Source organism: Protopterus annectens, chromosome 2.part1 (genome assembly GCF_019279795.1).
Source record: "Protopterus annectens isolate FY-2018-M chromosome 2.part1, PAN1.0, whole genome shotgun sequence".
Taxonomy (NCBI): Eukaryota; Metazoa; Chordata; order Ceratodontiformes; family Protopteridae; genus Protopterus; species Protopterus annectens.
Window position 1 is genome coordinate 591,931,786 of NC_056729.1, and position 24,329 is coordinate 591,956,114.

The window sequence follows — 24,329 nt, forward strand, 5'->3', positions numbered from 1 at the left end:
TTACATGGTGTACATGATTTCCACATTCCAGTGTAATGAATGACACAGACTATGCAAGGCCACTGTCAGACATTTTACAAGGGTGGCAACTTTTGTAGTCAGTTAATGGTTTATATACTGTTACTAGCAAAGTGAGTATCCTTAGCTGTTTACTCACAAGAGATGCATACATGGATAAAACGACACTGTTTTGAGCAGTACTATTTCACTCCTTATCTATTTGCTTTATAACAGCTCATACAACATCTTAAAGTCATTCTGGACAAACCTTTAATAGATCTGATACACATTATTTGTGATTTGTTTCTGGACCTCCAAAATCAGGAGGCCATTTATTAAATGGTTGTATACATAGTCAATGACTGAGGAGATATAACTTGTTAAAGCCTAATATATATATATATATATATATATATATATATCTTCTTCTTCTTCTTCTTTTGGCTGCACCCGTTAGGGGTCGCCACAGCAGATCAACTGTTTCTATTTCCTCCTGTCCTCTGCATTTTGCTCTGTCACACCAACCACCTGCATGTCCTCTCTCATCACATCAATAAACCTTATCTTAGGCCTTCCTCTTTTCCTGTTACCTGGCAGCTTCATCCTTAGCATCTTTTTCCCAATATACTCTGCATCCTCCTCAGCACATGTCCAAACCAATGTAATCTTGCCTCTCTGGCTTTGTCTCCAAACCTTACAACCTGGGCTGATCCTCTAATATACTTATTCCTAATCCTGTCCATCCTCATCACACCCAGTGCAAATCTTAACATCTTCAACTCTGCCACATCAAGCTCTGACTCCTGCCTTTTTGTCAATGCCACTGTCTCCAGCCCATATAACATAGCTGGTCTCACTACCCTCATGTAGACCTTCCCTTTCATTCTTACTGGTACTCATCTGTCACAAATCACTCCTGACACTCTTCTCCACCCACTCCATCCTGCCTGTACTCACTTCTTCACCTTTCTTCCACACTCACCATTACTCTGAACTGCTGATCCCAAGTATTTAAACTCATCCAACTTCGCCACCTCTACTCCCTGCATCCTCACCATTCCTCTATCCTCCCTCTCATTCACACACATATATTCTGTCTTAGTCCTGCTGACCTTCATTCCTCTTCTCTCTAGAGCATGTCTCCACCTCTCCAGGGTCTCCTCCACCTGTTCCCAACTCTCACTACAGATCACAATGCCATCTGCAAACATCATAGTCCACGGGGACTCCTGCCTGATCTCGTCTGTCAACCTGTCCATCACCATTGCAAATAAGAAAGGGCTCAGAGCTGATCCTTGATGTAATCCTACCTCCACCTTAAACGCATCCATCACTCCCACCGCAGACCTCACCGCTGTCACACTACCCTCGTACATATCCTGTACCACTCTTACATACTTCTCTGACACTCCTGACTTCCTCATACAATACCACAACTCCTCTCTAGGCACCCTGTCATATGCTTTCTCTAAATTTACAAAGACACAATGCAACTCCTTCTGACCTTCTCTGTACTTCTCCATCAACACTCTCAGAGCAAACACTGCATCTGTAGTGCTCTTTCCTGGCATGAAACCATACTGCTGATCACTAATCATCACCTCCCATCTTAATCTAGCTTCCACTACTCTTTCCCATAACTTCATGCTGTGACTGATCAATTTAATCCCTCTGTAGTTACTACAGCTCTGCACATCACCCTTATTCTTAAAAATCAGTACCAAAGCACTTTTTCTCCATTCCTCAGGCATCCTCTCACTTTCCAAAATTTCATTAAACAATCTAGTTAAAAACTCCACTGTCATTTCACCTAAACACCTCCATGCTTCTACAGGTATGTCATCTGGACCAACAGCCTTTCTGTTCTTCATCCTCTTCATAGCTATCCTTACTTCCTCCTTGTTAATCCACTGCACTTCATGATTCACTATCCACACATCATCCAACTTTCTCTCCCTCTCATTCTCTTCATTCATCAGCCCCTCAAAGTACTCTTTCCATCTGCTCAACACACTCTCCTCGCTTGTGAGTACGTTTCCCTCATTATCCTTTATCACCCTTACCTGCTGCACATCTTTACTAGCTCGGTACCTCTATCTATCCAATCAGTACAGGTCCTTTTCTTCCTCTTTAGTGTCCAACCTTTTATACAACTCTTCATACACCTTATTCTTAGCCTTTGCCACCTCTCTCTTTGCCATGCATCTCATCTCTTTATACTCTTGTCTACTTTCTTCATCTCTCTGACAATCCCACTTCTTCTTCGCCAACCTCTTTCTCTGTATACTCTCCTGTACTTCTTCATTCCACCACCGGGTCTCCTTGTCTTCTTTCCTCTTTCCAGATGTCACACCAAGCACCTTTCTAGCCATCTCTCTTACTAGCTCTGCTGTAGTTACCCAGCTATTCGTAACTCTTCACTCCCACCCACTGCCTGTCTTAACTCTTCCCTGAACATCACCTCACAATTACCCTTTTTCAATTTCCACCATTTGATCTTTGGTGCTGCCCTCACACTCATCCTCCTCTTCTTGATCACCAATGTCATCCTACAAACTGCCATCCTATGCTGCCTAACTATACTTTCCCCTGCCACCACTTTACAGCCTCCAATCTCCTTCAGACTGGCCCTTCTACATAAGATATAATCCACCTGTGTGCATCTTCCTCCACTCTTGTATGTCACCCTATGCTCCTCCCTTTGTTAAAATGCATATTCATCACAGCCATGTCCATCCTTTTTGCAAAACCCACTACCATCTGACCTTCTGCATTCCTTTGCTTAACACCATACCTACCCATCACTTCCTCATCCCCTCTGTTCCCTTCACTAACATGCCCATTGAAATCTGCTCCAATCACCAGTCTCTCACCCTTGGGTACAGTCATCACCACTTCATCCAACTCACTCCAAAATTTTTCTTTCTCATCCATCGCACACCCAACTTGTGGAACATATGCAATAACAACATTCATCATTACACCATCAATTTCCAGCTTCATAAACATCACTCTATCCAACACTCTTTTCACCTCCAAAACACTCTTAGCATACTGTTCCTTCAGGATAATGCCTACACCATTTCTCCTCCCATCTACATAATGATAAAACAATGTGAAACCACCTCCAATACACCTAGCCTTGCTCCGCTTCCATCTGGTCTCTTGCACACACAATATACCAACCTTCCTTTGGTCCATCATATCAGCTAGCTCTCTCCCTATACCAGTCATACTGCCAACATTCAAAGTTCTGACCCTCACTGTCACAGTCCTAGCCTATACCTGCCTTCGGGCATGCCTTCCCCCTCTTCTCCTCCTTCGGCCAACAGTAGCCCAATTTCCGCCAGCACCCTGTTGGCCAACAGTACTGGTGGTGGTCGTTGTTAACCTGGACCTCGACCGATCCGGTATGTATATCTGTACTGTTGCCTGCATGTATGATTTGGCAAAGTTTTACGCCGGATGCCCTTCCTGAAGCAACCCTCTCCATTTATCAGGGCTTGGGACTGGCACAAAGAAATGCACTGGCTTGTGCATCCCCAGTGGCTGGGTTTTATATATATATATATATATATATATATATATATATATATATATATATATATAGTAAGCCGCGGTGGTGCATAGCGTTATTACCTCACAGCAAGAGTTCCTGTTCAATTCTCAGCTGGAGTGCCTTCTGTGTGGAGTCTGCATGTCCTCCCCATGGTCGAGTGGCATTCAAAAGACATGTGTGAATGGGAGTGCCTTCGCTGAAGGTTGGGTGTCGGGCTGGTAACTCGGCACCATAAAAATCTACTGCCAATCATTAGTGGACTGGAGTTCTGCTGTGGTGACCCCTAACTGGGAAAAGACAAACAATATATATATATATATATATATATATATATATATATATATATTTTTTTTTTGCAAGGGAAGTCCAGTCTGCTTCTCAAATGCAGGGGGACTTTAACTCTCCTGCATCTCTTTTACTAACATATAATGAATCCTCATGGTAATGTACATTCCTCATCCTGAAGCATTGTAGTTTCATCATTTATTTATGTAACATGGTCATGATCACTGACCTTATGTCAACATCAAAATGAAATGTGATCTCCTAGTTACAACCACACAAGCATTACCCCATTCTTAGTTGCATTACGTTACTCCATCTGATTTTGGCATATCCACTTTTTTGTTCTAGCTTTATCTCAGACTCTGGACTTTTAAGCCTGAGGATCATGTGTATCATTTGAACTCTGGGAAAAACTTCCTAGACTGGTATTTCATGCTTTGCTATCTATTTATTCAATGAGCACTATTAGAGGGTAGTAGCTTCCAAAATTGCTTATCATTCGTACAATATTTCTTTCATCACTGTATGACGTCTTCTGCTTCACATGGCACATTCAGTCGGATTTGGTGCATGTTCTACAGATTTGTTCTCAAATGCTGAATACATACTTCTAAACTTTAAATAAGTCAGAAGTCACACTAACAAACTTGTCTGTGAATGCTTAGATGGAAAGAAGCAGTGTTTGATTGCTTCATCCTTGGATCCAGAACTACTCCGTGTCCCTTATTCAAATTTGTTAGGTAAGAAGCAGATTATATAGGAAGGAGTTCTCCATTCGTGGAGTATTTGATATCTGAAACCTTTCAAAGCAACCAAAAAGTGTGATGTAATAAAAAATCATCTGTTAGATTACATTTTACTTAACACAGAAGCTGGTACTGGCATGTCTGAATAAGAAAAGGCTTATGTCTATAACAGACAGGAATACTGATGAGAAAAGTGCTAATTTTTCAGAAACACATTTGTATAAAATCTAGCATCCTTGAAGTTATTGCCTGGAAGCCAAGTTTTTCCAACTTTAATTGAAGCCGCATATCACAGTGATACATTCTGTTCTTGCAGTGAAGGGCAAAGTATGTTTATCTGTCATTGAAAGGATTCAATTTAGATAACATGAAATGATATTTCCTTGTATGCACAGTATCTCAAGCATCAAAATGCAAGGATTGAGGTATTAATAACATAGTTTAATGCTTTTAACATCAAAGGCATTTCTACATTTCCAGCAGAGATGATGCCTGAAGGCAGTTATACATTTGTTGACATTTGGAGAACAGCCACAGAATGTTTATACTATACTAATAGCTGAATTATATAAACTCTGCTGCATCATTTCATAGCACTTTTGTTTGAGACTGATCATGAGTAGTTTAGTCTAGAAAATCAACAGCTTGATTATTTCTAATCAATAGTGGATCACAGAATTAAATAATGCATTTTCTGCTGATACTGGTCTCTCAACTAACGAATCCAAAAATGAAATGAGAGATGAAAAAGGAAACAGGAATCATCAATTAGGGCAGATTAACAGACACAATAGTGGCTAAATTTTGGACAGTATACTATACAAATGGAGCCTGTGTACAGCATGAACTTTTCAAGGAATCTCCATCCAGATGGTACTTAAATCCAGGCAGTAGCTCATTTGACATACTGTAACAAATCAAGTTAATTTTACATAGCTGGAATTACTTTAAAGTAGATCTTATTTTCTCATTTGGCTACACATTGGGGCTAGACTGCTGGCATTCTTATAGATTTAGTCACCAATAACCAAACCGGTAGCTCAGCTGGCGAAAGCGATCCCCAAAGGATGTATAATATGCAATTTAAAATAGAAAATATATGACTTGTCATCCATGCGATACGCCACAGCACTAGACACCAAAATTACAACGTTAAGAGTTGTTATGCCAAAGTAAAACGAAATAAAATAAGCGTAAAATCAACTCAAACAGATTTTATTGTACGCAGTTAGCGCTTTCACCTCTAGGGCTTCTTCAGACTTAGTAACACAATTAAAAATCCAGCTTTAAATACGTTATCATTCATTACATCATTTCCTGTCAACATGTTTAAAATGAATATCCATAACTTTATAAAAACATATATATAAATGCATAAACACAAACATATATATATATATATATATATATATATATATATGTATGAAGATGTGTGAAAACTTCATCAATAAAAATGTACACACATTTATTCTTTCGTATATGTAGGAATCTTACCTATGTAAAATGCATTACATTTTATGCAGCGTGCCAAATAGATCACATTTTTCGTTTCACAATTCCCTGATGCATCTAACATGTGAACATAATTGGTGACAGGATGTACAAATACATTGGAATTATCAATGTATTCACATTGATTACATTTATTACATGATTTCGTCCCAATAAAAGGTAAAATGAATAGAAAATTAAGAGAAAGAATCAGAGAACATGTTTATTATATAAGACAAAATGATGAACGCAGCGCTTTGGCTAAGCATGTTATGACAACAGATCCAAATCATTATTTCAAATTCACAATTTTGCAGGTTATATGCCCCGATGTCCGAGGGGGTAATTTTTATAATTATACAGAGTGCAATGAAATCAAATGGATAATTAAATTTAGGGCTGATAGACCACCGGGCATTAATGATAAAATTCCACTAAACCTATTCTAAGTAATAGAAGGCTACAAGCCCCTATGAATCAAAAGACCAAGTGAGTTTAATATTCTTAGATATATATATTTCCTAGACAATATTTTAGTTAATATGATCTGTATGTTTTTAGAATATATGCAAAGATTCCTACGTATACGAAAGAATAAATGTGTGTACATTTTTTTGATGAATTTTTCACACATCTTCATACATATATATATATATATATATATATATATATATATATATATATATATATATATATATAATATATATATATATATATATATATATATTTATGTTTGTGTTTGTGTTTATGCATTTATATATATGTTTTTATAAAGTTATGGATATTCATTTTAAACATGTTGACAGGAAATGATGTAATGAATGATAACGTATTTAAAGCTGGATTTTTAATTGTGTTACTAAGTCTGAAGAAGCCCTAGAGGTGAAAGCGCTAACTGTGCACAATAAAATCTGTTCGAGTTGATTTTACGCTTATTTTATTTCGTTTTACTTTGGCATAACAACTCTTAACGTTGTAATTTTGGTGTCTAGTGCTGTGGCATATCCCGTGGATGACAAGTCATATATTTTCTATTCTTATAGATTTGACCATTCCTCCTCATTGCATACTTTGTAGCTCACTTAGGGTTGAAATCAAACTGTCTCAGGTGAAGAAGAGCTCCCTCACATCTACTTTGCACACTCATATGTAATCATATTTGACATATTTAAGTGTGGTTTGTGAAAACAGGAAAAATTAGCAACATAACAATTTGTATTTCTTACTACAAAATTGTTGTTGTGGTTGTTAATCAGTGTACTGTCATTTTTTTTCCTTTTCTAGCAAAAATGTCATCACTGAATGCCCTTGTACAATGTTATGATTAACTGCAGTGCAAATTAAATTAACTCCTTTTATTTCTTCATACTAATTGCAACTCAGGATTTGTGCGAGAAGTTTCATACAACAAAATTCCCAGTTTGAGTTTAGATGTTGGGAAGAAATGGATGTGTGTTAGTGAAAATAGTTCATTGATACTAATTTCTGGTTTGAGAAGTTTCACTTATCTAGCACAGAGCAATACCATTTTGATATAACACTCAGCGTAATGTGTAGAATTATTATATGCTCAAAAATACATGTCAGAGTAGAAATGATACACAGAGTATATAATCATGTTAATATACAAGCTGAGATTGAATGAATAAGCTGAGAATATGTACGTAATTCAAGTCATGAGCAGTGAGCTAGATACACAGAATGTGTGAATGTCCTAGAAAACACGACTATACACACTGGAAAGAAGGGGTCAGACAGCTCAAAGAATATTAGAAAATACTTAATTATCATATTATTACAAATGAACAACAAAGCTAAAGAATATGAAACTAAATGAGATAACTGTTATGCAGGCAGAAAATCTAGCTTTCCTACTTAAGAAAAATGGAACACAGAACAACAATTATTTTACTTTTTTATACTTTGTTGACTGATTTAGTTCCACTAGGTCAGTGGCCTCTTTTCAAGGGTGACCCAATGTGATAATCATATAGACTGGGGAAAATTTGGCCAGGGAACCAGGGAACTTCCCCTGCTCTATTAGTAAGTGCCATGGGATCTTTTACATCCACCTGTGTTACCACCATTGCTTTAAGGCTCAGTGTAGCAGGACAGAATGTTTACAGGGAGAAGCAAGACACTGCTAAACATATAGAATGAAGAAGGAATAAGAGAGAGTGAGAATAAATAGGCAGCAATGAAATAAGTACAATATCCTCCCTCAAATTTGCAAGTCGACACTACTACCATTACATATTTTCATACTAAAACTCACATTATGTGGAGATATTCACTGAAGTCCTGGTCCATTCTCAGCAACACAAAACCCTATTTTAAAAGCAGGACTAATAAACACTGGTGATATCAATAGCAAGTGTATTAAACTAAAAGCATTGTCATCTATATATCAGTCACTCGTCACTGTAACAGAATCATGTCTGAAGGATGACATCTGTCCTGCTTTGTGTGTCACAATAGCTACCTTTTTTACACAGCTAATAGGTCAGGAAACAGAATACAGGGAGGATTAGTTTTTCTAATTCAACAATACTTCACTGGACATTTTTAAAAGTGAGCAAGCAAGCCAATCAAATGTTATTGCACCAAAACGGCTAAAGTTACACTGCTCCTGAGAAGATGCATCTATGTCTAGTAGTAATCTACATTCCCTTTTTCTTTTCAAACTCTTTTCAAAGAAACACTTCAGAGTGTCTTTCAAGCCAGAATTTCCAAAAACCCAATCTTACTAGGCAATTTCAATAAAAAACACACAGGAACTCAAATCTTCCAGACTAACCCATACTTAGATATCTACAGCAATTAGTCAAAAATTCAGCAAAACCCATCCCATATCAAGCAGTGACTCTACATTAGATGTTATTATAACTTAACATTTCTCATAGGTGTTACAAAATGTACATGTTTTTCAGCTTCCTATGTGCCCATTGCTGTGCTAAATCACTTGTCTTTTAAAGTGAACCAAATGGTATCCAAACTTCTCCTAGGTAGTCACATTTCTGAGGCAAAAGAGTTAAACCTACAGAGTGCCTTAAGTAAAATTATTTGGACATCTGTATTGAAGGCAAGCCACTCAGACCATACATTCACTTACTCCATGGACAAGCATACTATAATTCAGGACAATCTGACCACCCTCCACAAGGCAGGTATCTCAGAGGTCAAAATCACCTATTTATCTCATGTGATATAAAAGCAAAATGAGGCAATAAAACCAGGCTTGAAAAGACTAGAAGCAGTTCCAGCAATACCAAACTTATTAGGACCTTAAACAATGCAGAATACATACAAATGCCACCAGATCATCTTAGAAAAAATGCAGAAATCATTTGCCTCTTCTCAAAATAAATTTTGAAAAGAAATCATATCCTAAGAAATCACATTACCAATAAAATCAATATACAAGCACTAACTTCTTCCTCTTCCAAATGAGTTCAACCAGTACTTAGATAACAGTATCTAAACAATCATTAACTTGGTTTCAGTCATGGTAACCTGACACTTTAATGCCAGTTTATCAAACCCCACAGCTTCATACAATTCCTTACCTGTAATGTCTCCATCAAACCCCTCAGCTTCATAGAACTCCTTAGCTATAATGTCTCCAACATTCCACTTTGAAAAAATAACAAGAATAAGCATACAAAGTTAACAGAAAAAATGAACAAAAGGTCAAAAGCCAAATTCAGTAAGAACCACTCAGTAGTCTTAAGACTGGCGATATAATTAATAGTCAAACAGATAATTATAATCTTCAGTCTGTCCCTTACTTCAAGAATATTCCTAGTTGAATTCAGTTGAAAAATAATTATATATATAAATATATCTATCTATATATATATATATATATATATATATATATATATATATATCTATCTATCTATATATATATATATATATATATAGATGTGTGTGTGTGTGTGTGTGTGTGTGTGTGTGTGTGTATATATATATATATATATATATATATATATATATATATATATATATATAGTGCTACTTTTGTTGAACAGCACTTTTGTTGACTAAACAGATGACCGACACCTATCAACAAAAGTAGCAGATTGGATGACTCTCAGAATTGGGGAATTTGCCCTTTCCCTGAAATGTGATCTTGCAGTTAGAATATACAATTTGCTGGGAATGTGGGTGGAGGGTACAGCCCCCCACATGGTGTATGCCAGGGGGCTTATCCTCCTTCAAAAACGAGGTTTTCTTTTTAATTTTATTTTAAGGTTTTTGCATGCATCAAGATTGATGCTCAGTGCATGCTTAGTAGCATGTGGATGTGCCTAATAGGTTCATAGGTGTGCACCAGGATAATGATCCTGGAGCCTTTACAAGCCTAGCCTATAGACGTGCCCTGGCATTGTGCTGCCCAATGTTAGTTCCCAGTGCATCTATCAAGCAGAGCCACTGGAGTGATCCCCAGGGTAAACTTTCTATTACCCGTCCACTCATCAAGATTTCTCTTGAAGAGGTCTAGTGAGGTTCTCTGCTTGACATATATAGGAAGTCTATTCCAGAGCATGAACAGTCTCTGGGTTATGAACCTGTCCCTCCAGCATGCTCTGTTGATTGTGGTAATGAGGTTGAGATCTCTGGACCATGTGGTGCGGAGGGATTGGGATTTCCTTAGATATAGCATTTCTAACAGAGCTGGGTCAGACATGGCTTTGTAAGTCAAGCAGAGATTGCCTCTAAGTAGGTGATATGAGACAGAGAATAGCTGAAGTCTTTTGAGTCTGTCCATGTAGGACATGTGTTTAATGCCTATGATTCTCTTTATGAGGTACTTCTGTGGCCTCTCCAGCAGGTGCCTAGTGAGGTACATGCCAAATGGGGCATTATACTCAATGATTGGTCTAATGAGGGAAGAGTAGAGAGAGATGATGGCCTCTTCTTCCTGGATGCAAAACCCTTGGCAATGAGATGTGCCACACAGAAGGACTTTCTGACCACAGTGGCAATGTGGTGGTCGAAGGAGAGGTTGCTGTCAACCTGTGTCCCTGGATCTTTTATAACGCCTTCAGTGTTCAGTGGGCTCCCATTGATGTGGTAATTAGTGGGAACTGAGTTTTTACCAAAGGGGATGATGACGCATTTTTTTGGGGTTAAGCTTAAGGCCATGGTTTAGACACCAGTCATTGGTCTCAGTGAGCCCTTTCTGTAGGATGTCTGCATCACTATGGGAATTAATAATGGCTCCCAGCTTGCAGTTGTCTGTGAACTTGGTCAGCTGGAGTCCCTTTGTGCTGGCCTGGACGTCTGAGAAGTAGATTTTGAACAGGAGAGGACCCAGACCCAATCCCTTTGGGATTCCACTCATGACTGGTAAGCAGTCTGACTTGGAGTCCGCTACTTTCACACTGTGTGCACTATTTGTGAGCCAATTTGCAGCTCAGCTAGTGATATAGGGGTTGATGACTAGTTTGGTGAGTGTATCAATAATTCCTGAGTGAGGAATGGTCAGATCGAGGTAGGCTGTATGACTCAAAGAAGCCAACCAGGTTGAGCAGGCATGATCTCCCTTTCACCAAGCCAAATTGCGTGGGGTCTAGAGTTTGGAAATTTCCTATATCTTTGTTAATCAGGTCCATGATGATGCTCTCCATAGCTTTACATATCAGACTTGTCAGGCTAATGGAGTGATAACTCCCAGGGTTTCTAGTCACTCCCCCTTTATGGAGAGGGATGACTGTAGCAGTGCACCATTCGGTAGGGACAAAGCATGAGGTCAGGCTGTGATTGAGCAGGGCACGCAGATGTGGTGCCAATTTGCTTTGTAGTTCATGAAGAACACAGCCAGGGATATTATTGGGTCCCATGGAAGCTGTATTCTTGGCCTTGGACAATGCAGCGTCAACTTGTGCTGCAGTAATGCTGGGTGCCTGGCATTCTTCCGGTATTGTAATTGGTCCTTTAAGGGGAGGGGGGGTAAAGTTGGCACTGAATCTGTCGGCCAGTATGTTGGCAATATCTGTTGGCTGAGTATAGGTGGTGCCATTGTGTAGTATCTCATAGCAAATCTGGGTATTGCCATGGAGGTTCTTGATATAACTATAGAAGGCTTTGTGATTGCATTTAGTGTCTGCCACAATTCTGCCTTCATAGCTGGCTTTAGAGGATTTGATGAGGGATCTCAACTTTTTGTTGAGGCTAATAAGGGAGTTTTTCCAGTCTTGGGACTTCACCTTTGTCTGCAACAGATTCTTCCTTCTGTTGTAGAGTTTATTAATGGCAGGGGACCACCAGATTGGCTTCCTTTTTTTTGGAGGAGATCGACTTTGTTCTGTTGGGTATGGCTAGTTCCATGCATTTGTGTACATGTTCATACAGTGCATTGGTGTATGATTCGGCAGTCATGCAGGTATTTTCCATTGGCATGGGTGCCGTGAAGTTAGCCACCTCTGTTTTTAGGAGTCCAAAGTCAGCTTTGGAGAAGTTTTTCAAGGTGGTTACCTTTGCGGGGGGTGTGGGTGAGATGTGGATTTCCATGGTGATTAGTTTATAGTCGGATATGACCAGGGAGGGATTGACTATTGGTGTAGAGCAACAGTCACCCATGTTAGTAATAACCAGGTCAAGGATGTTGCTTCCTCTAGAGGGGGTCAGAATGAGCTGGTCCAGGGCATTGGAATTGATAAATTCCAGGAAGAATTGGGCCAGTGTATTGGTGCTTGAGTAGTTTTCCCAGTTGATAGAGAGGTAGTTGAAGTTTCCTAGTAGCAGAGTGTTGGGTTGGACCTTGATAGATTCCAGGGTGCTTAGGAACATGGATTGAGAGTCTAGGGACATGGTTGGGGACCTATAGCAGGCTATGACCTGGATCGCCATCTTACCCAATGTTAGTTGTACCTGAAGTATCTCAGATGCGTTATGCTGAGCTACTAGTCTGGAGATGTGCATATCCTTTCTGAATATGGAGACACCACTGCCTTTGGAGTTTCAGTCCATGTTTTGGGGCTGAAAGGTGTGGAATGAGTTATAGCCTGGTAGTGCAGGGGTGCTTTCTCCTGCTTTAAACCAGGTCTCCGTTACAGCACAAATGTCGATGTTCTCCATTTGACATAATGTCAATCATTTGGTGTTGACATTATTTACGTCAATGTTAGTGCCATTCAATAAAGGTAAATAAATAAGTATGCTATGCTGTAAGATGCGCAGAATGGTTGTCATGAAAAGTTTAATGTTATGGCAGTTCTATTCATGCTGACAACTGCAATTTACAATTACATGAATAATTAATTTTTTTACAGATGGCTGGTTTTGAATATAGGATTAGAACATTCAGTACTGTAAATTATACTCATCTGTTTGAAATGAAGGATGTCTCAGGAAGTGGCATATTATAGTAGAGGAGATGCAGATGGCTGTCCGGGGCCCACAGCTCTAGATGAACCCATGGCCTCCACCTAACACACACTGCCTAAGAAAATGCCTCTGTAACATAATATATAATAATATATACTTATTTTTAAACTGCACTTTATGTTTTCAGAATTGGTGGCTATGAATTCATTGGAGAAGCCATGCCCTGTGATAACTGATATCAAGAGACACAAACCCACATCAAGAAAAACAAGTGAGAGCTTTACATATTCACAAGTCCAACAGAAAGTAAGGGAGATGATCAGATAGGCTCCTGTGGTGTAAGAATAATACTGTTGATAAGCCTTACTTTTTCTCAGAGTTACATATGTCATTGTGAGATTTTTGACAGTAAATGTTTTGGTGGAATCTGCTAAAGAATTATACTCCTCCTTGCTGTTTCAATCCCAAATTTTTTTACTGTTTGGACAAATATTGTGAAAGTGTGTTAATAGTTGTGCAAGGTGGAGCCTACAATCACACCTTTCATCTGTTCCTGATTTTGCTGAATGTGTCTGCTTTTGTTTCCTATTTTTGCATTGTTTCTCTTAAAATGTTGATATTTTGGCAAATTGCTAAGAGTAATGCAAGACATTAAAGTTTTATACTTCTTATTGTTCAGAAAATGCACATTGATACAAAATCCATTGTTCTATTAACTTTTAAGTAAATTAGAATAATATTTAAACACGTTTCCTGGTTTTCAGCCTCTGCCTCTCCCATTATTTTTGACTTTGTTCAAAATTGCTTTAAGCAGTTATGGTAGCTGGTGATACCGAATTCTGAGAAAAAAGCCATCACTTGTCATTCTGGCATATTCCATGTGAATCAGATCAGTGAACAGAAATATGAGTTAGAGTTTCCCCTGTTTCCCATATGCAAAGTGCTGAGCCCTGTGCACCCTAGCCCCCCCCCCCCCACAAAGCAGCAATCATTGCCATTGAACTGTATGACAGTCATTTACTGTATTTTGTCTTGTTGGTGATGATTATCACATTTACTCTGTTTTTATGTGCTGTTCTTTTTCCTGCAGCAGTGAAACCTAGGCTGAAAATAGAAACACCCAACATTATACATCACAATATCAACTAGATGACATCACTAAAGTATGGGGTTGAAGTTCAGTTATTGTTTTAACTTAAGGAATAATTGATAGAGTTTACATGTGGAATGTCTTTTATGGCTGTAGTTTCCTGCAGCTGCAAGATAACAAAATAATGTAGTATCTGTCAGCCTGGGAACCCCAGGAAAGTGTAAAAAATGATGTAATGGGAATCAGGACTGAAGATATCAATTTAAACAGAGAGAATCAGAAGGCATTAAGCATTTTTGTCTTCACCATCCAACTCATCAGCACTCTGCCTGTTTTCTTTTGTAAGTTATCTTAGACTTGTGTTTTCTTGTATAAATAGCTAGAAACTAGAAAGATTACTTAAAGACTAAGTGTTTTTCTGTGATGCCAGAACTGTACTACTGAATTATTTTAAGTATTTATCTATGATCTCTGAACTCTTGACTAACACTGTGTAGTAAGAAATATTGTCTTGTGTTTTTATTATTTATTATTAAATATTTTAAAACCTTTCAACTGTGGCTGTTTTGTGTAGAGATAAGTTAAGCTCTAAGAGTGCATTGCATGTATATAAGGATCCTGTACCAAGTCACTCCAATAAGCCTTGACTGTTTAGTTATACTACCAATTGGATAATAATATTGCACAGTAATAATTGGACACCCTTTTAAGGGCCGATAATTATTAGTGGGTGGTGGCAGGGTACTACAGGATAGTCTGGGAAAAGGGGGCAGAGCTGGAGAACCTGTCCCAGCCTTCCCCTGGAGTGTCTGTGTGGTTGTATAAACTCTTCTCAAAGTGTGTGAGTGTGTGTGTGTGTCAGCTACTTGGGCAGGGACATGAAACACTGGTTGGACAGAGAGGGTGCTAGAGGTTTTAGCTTGCCCACTAGGCTGAGATATGGACCCTATAGCTGTGCCAGTGGGGAGTCATATTGGGGAACTGGAGAGCAAGGGAGCGACCAGCCCCAGACTGACTGTGATCTCTGTGTGCTCTTAAGGGAAATTGCACTTTACTGTGTGCATTTGTTATCCTTTCCTCATATATAAGACACCCTCTCTGGTGTTAGTGGTGAGGACTGAGGGTCTTTGATTGCTGGGCCAGGGCATGGGCGTCACAATCAGAATAGTGTTAACTGGAAAAAATTCCTCAGTAGAGATTTAGGGACAATTTACTTTTATTTTTTATTTTATTAGACTAGCCTATCAACCCAACATTATGTCTTTCAAATATGAGAGGAGAGTAGAGTGCTTAGAGAAAACCCAAACATTCCCAGGGCAGTATACAGTCAAGCAGGAAGAACAAGTTAGAAGTGAACACCAGATCTCAAAGATGAGAAGTAGCAACACTAACCACTGCACCGACTCTTCTATCAAGTTATAAGTGCCTGCCTGTGGGGCAGAAAAAAATAATTTTGCCAAGCAATATTACAATTGCTCAGGTCTAAAGCTTATCTAAACACTCATGACTTGGTTTGTGACTGACTGTGCAATAGCCTGGTAAGAAAAGTTTTTATTGGAATTTATATTTTACTTTTACCCCTGTTTTTCACTGTTTTTAAGAAGGAAGGGACAGCATATAGAAAAGAAGATTTACTTTGATTTATATTTTCTTGCTTTAACTTTAATTTTCACTGTTTGTTGTTAGAAAAGGATAGGTTTTAGACAGGCAAACTCCAGCCATCCCAATAGGCCTAGTCAGCTATAAATGCATGCAGACTGCAGATAGGACAATCTAGAGGTTATCTATATAATCTTGTCTTGGTCTGTGATTTATTGTTCTTTACTGTTGAAAAGAGGTATGACTGCCAGAAATAGTGTAAAGGAATTTCAGTTTTTGTGTGACTTTCACAACTTATGTGGTCAGAGCAACAACTTTACTCTGTTTAATTTAATATCAGCTGTAGATTGTGTGATTTTTCTCATGGATTTTGATTTAAATTCTCACTGAATTCTGTGATAACTGACTTGGATTATTCGTCTCTTTTAGAATTCTTTATTCATTTGCAGCTGAACATAGATTCCTTAAACGGATATGCAATTAATGACTTGCTGCAGCATAAGTATCTTGTACAGTGTATTAAATGCTATGTATTTATAAAGGTAAGACCTGATAACACTGGTGATCTGTGTTCCTCTTGTCAAAAGTTGGATGATTTGCTTACCACTATTAGTAATAAATCTGGACTTTGATGACAATTGCACTTGTGCAATTGGCACAACTTGGAGAACTTTTGTCACATATATTAATGGCTGGACTGATACGATAAATAATGTTAGGTAAAGAGGAAATAGAATGCATTTTGGAAAGGAAGTGTCTATTGTCTGTAAAAATCACTCAACCCCTCTAGAACAAAGAAAATACTACTGACAACTTTGGAATTGTGGATACAAGTACTCAGCAATATGAAGATTTAGGGTGTATAGAATAAAAATAAAAAAGAAAGAAGGTTACAACAAATAACAAGGAAGAAAAACAAACTGATAAATGTTTGTAAAGCAAACAGAATACATACTAAAAGGACACTGCTTTGTTATGTAACACACAGATTACAGGGAATGGTAAAATTTTTCTGTCAGAAAACCTTTAGTTTACAGAAAAGGCATCATTTTTCCAAAAAAGAAGGTAGAAAAAAGAGGTAAGAGACAGGTGAAAAGGAAGAAATCAAAACTGAATGAGGAAGGATTGAAGCACATTACTGTAAGAAACAAAGAGGAGAAAGACAGACATTGTCAGCATGGCTCAAATCGTGTATGTACAAAGTCATCTGGATGAGAAATGTATGCTTGCAAATGTTAGAAGCAATGAAAACAATGGAATTAATAAGACTAATGGTGATGAAGATCATTCCTTTGTAACAATTGACAGAGCAGAAATTATTGAATTAGAAGTTGAAGATTCTTAAGATCTGATCAGAAAAATATTCTTGTAATTGGAGATTCAATTATTCAATGAAATGATACTTACATTTGCAGAGAAGATAATGAACATCGGATAGTGTTATGCTTGCTAGGAGCAAATATATAGGATGTGAGACAGGCCTTAGAATCTCTTAAAGTAAGGAAGTATGGATCTGGTTTTATTCGTGTTAGAGCAAATGATGTCATACACAAGTACTCTCTGATTGTTAGTAGGAAACTTACAGCCCTCTTAGATAGCATAGCTTGTACAGGTGCTAGAACATATTTTTCACAAATCAATATAGAAAGGAGAGTCAGTTCAATAATTATTATAGGTTCATAGGTAGGTACTAGGCTATCTGCCCGAGGACATTTATAAGTCTATCCAGAGTGTGCCAGCTTTCGCCACCCCATTGATTAATTATAGGTTCATGGGTCGGTACTAGGCTATCTGCTCGAGGCCATTTATAAGCCTAGCCAGAGTGTGTCAGCTTTCGCCTCCCCATTGTATACTGGGATATTTGCTTGCTTGAGTCACACAGTGATACTAGGGCATTTGGCTTGCTTGAGTCACATAGTGATACACAGTGTTACTTAGATATTTGGTTTGTTTGACTCACACAGTGATACTTAGATATTTGGGTTGCTTGAGTCACATAGAGATACTAGGGCATTTTACTGAAGCTGCTCAGGTTACAGCATCCTGGTTTATATATTGTAGAGACAACAGTGCTAGATGTAAATTAAAGAACTGTGTCCTGTTTTCTGACTATTTTTCTTGGCTGCATAGATTTGATTTTCAGTATCATTAAGTATGCAGTTAGTACACAGCCTTACATGTAAATTATAGAAGGATAAAACCCTGGCTGTGGCCCAGGTGACCCAGGCTTGATTAATGGCTTGGGCATCTGTTGAACCTGGCTTGAGGAAGATGGCTTTGCCATCCTACAGGAGGGATTAGACTGGGGCCATCCAATGTCAGAGTTGGCAATGTAATGAATGGTCCTGTGGTGGTATTATGCTCCCAGGCTATATATGCAGTAATTCTCATTTTGAGTTCATGAATGCATGTGCTTCCATGGGGAGAGCATTGTGGCTTCAACAGTAATGAAGATTACTTATCTCCTGCTGAACATTGGTGATATCCATCATACAAAAGATCCTATTGCCATGTTGCTGGCAAGGTTACAAAGCACCTCATGGCTGCCTGAATGATGGACCCTGCAGATGGCTCTTTCCCATGTGTTGGGGCTAACCTGCATGGACAAATGTTTTGGCACAGTTGTAGACAGGCGAGTTGTGATGGTCTGCACTGATGGGTAAAGAGTACATAGAAAGAAAAAATAAGTACCATGCACCACTTTCCATATGCCAGTCACACTGACTCACATTTTTTTCAGGTTCTTTCAGCTCTTTTGGTTATTAAGTGCCAAAATGGTTATTATTACTGTTTTAATGGCTTTTCTATTTTTTCCCATTTGAGCTGTGCAAGTGAAAATGTTTATCCTTTATTTAGCCTATATCATCTCCTCTTAGGTCCTAACTATATATAATCCAAGTTCTCTGTTCCTTAATCATGTCTTAATATTCACTTTATGCTCCTTCTTTAACCTATAACAGTCATTACCTTGCCATTCTGTATACATTAGTTACCTTTGTTTTATAGCCTTACCCATTGTTGCTTTTTATAAATACGTCTAAAGATGTCTCTTAGGAATCTGCTTGCAATAATATGCCCTGCACAAGTAAAGAATCTGCCTAGCTTTGCTTTATTAAGGTCAACATGGTTTACGATTTTGTCTGTTAATCTCCTCATTTAATGTTTGCAGCATAACTCGTACTGATAGCTTTTGCCTGAATCCTCTTTTTGCTTAATCCTTAAAGTTAATATGATAGGAAAATAACCATTTCCTTCTTTGCAATAATGTCGGTTTCACTTTCTATTTAAAATTGCCAGCTCATAATTTCTTACAATTAAAGCAGATTCCTCCCTGCTGTATTAATTTATTATCTTGTGAATACCTGTCCTGTAAATTTTCACTTGATAAATCTTTATCAGGTCTTATGATAATGGTAATTAGCTGTTCTTGCATTAAGGTCTCTAGTTAACTTGGTAAGTCATCTTTCCATCATTTTCTAAAAACGTTTTCTAACTTTAATTCTTAAATAGCACATCTCTTCTGTTCACCAGAGACATATAACTGTGCATCACCATGTATTTATTAGTCTGAAGTCTAAATTTAATAACCAGTGTTAAAGTCTACTTTCTAGGATTTAGTTTCCTGTTACATTTTAATCTGGTAATTAAAGCCTCCCAAATCCCCAAATAGTCTCCTCATCACATAGTATGAATGTAACTAATGGAATCCATCGTAGCTCTGTGTTAGGATACCTAATTTTTTTAATTTACTTTTCCAATCTCCAGATTGGGAGCCAAGACTTTTGGCTAACTAAGTTTTCAGATGACTGCAAACTTGGAGTTTTTTTATCAAGTCACCCCCCTTATACCCATACTCTCCAAGAACTCACACTTCTAAGCATCCAGTGTACAGAAAATGGGTTGAAATTAAAAAGGTGCAATAGCATCACAGCTGGTAAACCACCTCTGTCTTCAATATACAGTACTGACAATACCCCACTACAACATTAACATATAGCTAGGGACCTTGGGACTTGGATTAATAATGCCCTTGCTTTCAATCAGCTTGCAATTGGAGTAGTCAGGAAATCTTTCTTCTTACCACAGCTAATTGCTAAGTAAATATCATTCAGCTCAGAGGTCATCATTCCCTTATATTCAACATTGGTTAAGGTCTATTATTGAATACAAAGTGTCCTTTGGGCTATACCTTACTAGATGTATAAAACAACCAGAGAGCCCTCATAGGCTAATGATAAAGAAGATCACCAGACTGAAAACTGTGAGCTACAATAAAGTGCTGGAAGCATTGTCCGTTATATCCAGCATCTTACAGACTCTTAAGAGGTGATCTTTGCAGAATCCTCCACACCATTACAGACACAGTTGTTCGAACTTCATGTATTTCTGCAAGTCACATAATTCCACTAATGCTAGAACTAGGGATCTAAATCTTCAACACATGAATAAAATGTCCCTCACCTCTTTAAGAAACTGCCAGTGTAGGTAAGACCATATGATAGACCATCATCCTTCAAATGGAACCTGGCTGATTGGATGGGTACCCCCATATGTGACTATCTGAATGGACTAGACCTCCTGGAAAAAGGGAGTACAGCTTTAGGGTGGGTACTACCAAGGTGTACATGATTATGAGACTGAATTACCTTGAAAGTCCTATGGTCCTATGAGCCTATATGGGAACACGTCACAATGCTGAAATCCAGAAAAATCGAATTTAATATGGCCAAGAACATATGATCGAACTTTTGGAATCCCGACATTGTGAACATAGATCTGCATATAGCGCGGAATGGGAGATTTACATTTTCCTCACTGTAGTGCAATCTCGGAGTTGGAATATTTAAGTAGCAGGGGTGTGGGGGTTGCAGGGGGCTTGCCCCCCATGCAGAAACATTTAAATTGTTTTTTTTTTTTTTTGGATTTGTTTCGGAATTTTGATATTCGAAACATCAATCATATGAAATTCAGTGTTTTGGAATTTTGAGATTCTGAAGTGAATCTGCCTGTATACATTCTGAGTTTATCAACTAGCAGAGTACTCATCTTAATATTCTGCTCAATCTGGTGGACTTCTTCAAGAAAGTCATTAGGGCCATAGATGAGGGTAAAACGGTACACACCACTTATCTAGATCTGGCCAAAGCTTTTGACACAGTCCTCCACTTGGGGATCATAAATAAACTTACTGAATTAGGCATAATCTCCCACATCATCAGATGGATAGCCAACTATCTCAGTGACAGGACACATGTTGTCCGGATAGGTAAATCCACTTCTGATAAGAAACCTGTTACTAGCAGTGTTCCACAAAGCTCAGTGTTGAGACCCCTCCTGTTTGGTGTATATTTTTCTGAAGTGAAGGCCAACGTTAGAGGCTTCTGGCTCACCAAGTTTACTGATGACTGTAAGTTGAGAGCAATCATTGAATCCCCAAATGATGCTAACATCCTGCAAACAGGCTTAAAAATGGCAAACAATTGGTGCCAAAAAACATGGTCTAAGATTAAATGCTAAAAAATGCATAATCATACATTTTGGTAAATCAGATATTCCTACAAATTATAATATTGATAGCCCAACCCTAAAAGTAGACCCAGTGGTGAGGGACCTAGGAAAACAGATAGATAGTAACCTAAACTTTGACCACCAGGTAGCTATGTTAGTGAGGAAATCCTTCTGCATGTCTCACCTTAAAGTAGAGGCATGCCATCAAGATCAAAGGAAATCATAGTGTCATTGTACTCAGCCCTCATCAGGCCCATAATCAGGTACAATGCTTCCTTTTGCATGTACCTAACCAGACACTTACACCAACCAGACTACCAGTTTCTCACTAAAAAAACTCAAAGCATAAGAAACATTTCTTATGCAGACCGACTACAGGTCCTATCCCTTTACTCCATCTCATATCATTTATGGAGAGAGGACTTAGGCCCTGACCTACAAAGCATTCTCTGTTCTAGCACTGATGAAAATGTTGCATATTCGCATGAAATACTATACAGGGGTAACGCGTTTTATAGACATAAACCTTATTTGTGACCTAAAAGAACTTGCTGGAGAGACATATTCATATCCTGAAGGCTACCTCATCTATGGAATAAACTTTCCATCTTCGTAAAACAAAGGATGTGCCTCCCTCTCTTCAAAAAGAATTTGGATAAATGGATGGGGAGCCATAAATTCACTCTTGGGGTACTGCCTCTGTCCCTTATGGACACAGGCAGTCTGTAAAATGTCTCAGGGTTCCAACACCCAAAGAGCCACTACCACTACCCACTACCCTGATACCACCATATCCCATATCTGGGGTATTAAGATATAATGCTGCCAAATCCTGGGTATTGTCAGCTAGGCTTATAAAGGCTCTTGCGCCATTAGCCTAATAATCACCTATGAACCTATGAACCTTATTGTTTATCACTATCTTACATAGCACACTCAACTTTTTTCCTACAAATCCTAATCTTGTAATCACTCATTTTACCATATTTTAAGCACTCTGAGTCTTTTTAATAATAATCTGTTCTAACATCAATATATATGCCTTGCATCAATTTGACAAGCCCCAGGATTCACTAATCCTCCGTATAAGACTAGATTAGTCTTACACGGAAACGCCAGTTTAAGAGTAAGACGGCAGCATGCCATGCATATTAATGAAGGCGCGCTGCCTCAACTCTAAGGCTAACACGGAGCATGCACGAGTGCAGGGGGTGTGTTGGACTGCCGAGCAGTCCAAAAATCCATGCCCCTGCAAGTCTCTCAACTGGGAAATGTCAACCTACATGAGCGAGTCCACTCAAATGTGTACATACCCAACACTACACTCCCCCACATTCTAAACCCCTGTACAATTATAAAATGTAAAACTTTTATTTATTTATTTTTTATTATTTCCGATATAGCTGCCCGTATTTGCGGGTGTTTGAACGAGTTTGCCCATTGCTTAGCTACAGCTAGCAGTTTAGACATCGAAGAGGATAATAAGAAACTTATATGCAAATTAAGCAAAATAGTGATAACGTAGTGGTAGAGCCTTTGCACAAAGAAGAGTTATTCCCGGTTCGAGTCCCACCACTCCCCTTTCTATTTTCTGTTGGAAATCTGTATATAAAAATAATTCCTGACATTTATCATTTAAATTTTAGTAAAAAGCATTAAAATGGCCTATGTAGTGGTGAATACATTTTATATATTTATATGAGAAGGTGAAATGGTTATGCATACTGATGGATGCATAAGTAACGTATCTTAAGCAATGTGAAGCACTGCTAAGCAAAGTTTACCAGTATTAAGCATATTTAAATGTAATTGCTCATAGCTGAGCGCTGCGTTAACTAGCGCAATGGCTTCGCACGGAGCTGTGCATCGCTCAAACGAGCGCAAACAGAAGATGTTTGCATGTAGCTGCACACCGCGCTAACCAGCTCAACATCGGGCAATGCTGGGCAATGTAGAGCAACGTAGAGCAATGCTGGATGACATAGAGCAACGTCGGGCAACGTAGAGCAAAGTCGGTAAAACACAGCCATGCCCCCTAGCTGGTCTGGCCAGTAGTAAAATAAAAAGCAATGACAGGCCTCGAACCCAGGATACTGTGCAATATAATCACAGTACTGAACCACTAAGCCATGACAGCTTTTCATAAGCATGCACTTTCAACACACACATACATATCAGTGGAAGTTTACCCATTGCTAAGCAGGTGTACCTTCAGCTGAGTTTTTTCAAAACTGGCCAATCACAAATAAGTGCGGGAAATGATGCATATTTAAGCTCCATAGGCGGGAATACTTGCCATAACAGGTTGTAGCTCCCATCTGCAAGCAGCAATGGCCGGTGCTGGAGTGGGCTCTCATTTTCGAGTGCAACGTTGGGGCATTGAGGAGTCAAAAATAATGGTTTGGCTCCTTGTCCATAATCATGAGGATAGACTCCTGCGGGGCCAGTACCAGGGCACCCAATACAAAGTGGAAGCCTGGGACCGTCTAGCTCACGAACTCACCAGTGCCACAGGTGTCCCTCGGACTGGTGAGCAGGTCAGACACCACCACGCAGACCTGAAGAGATGCAAGGCAGATCAACTGGACCAGTGGATCCAGGAGGCCCATGACATGGAAAATGCCCCACTACTAAGTAGCCATGAAATTAAGTATGTAAGAATTGCTATTCTAGTGTATACTATGGATAGGTATGTCTCATTATCACTTCATTTACTTCA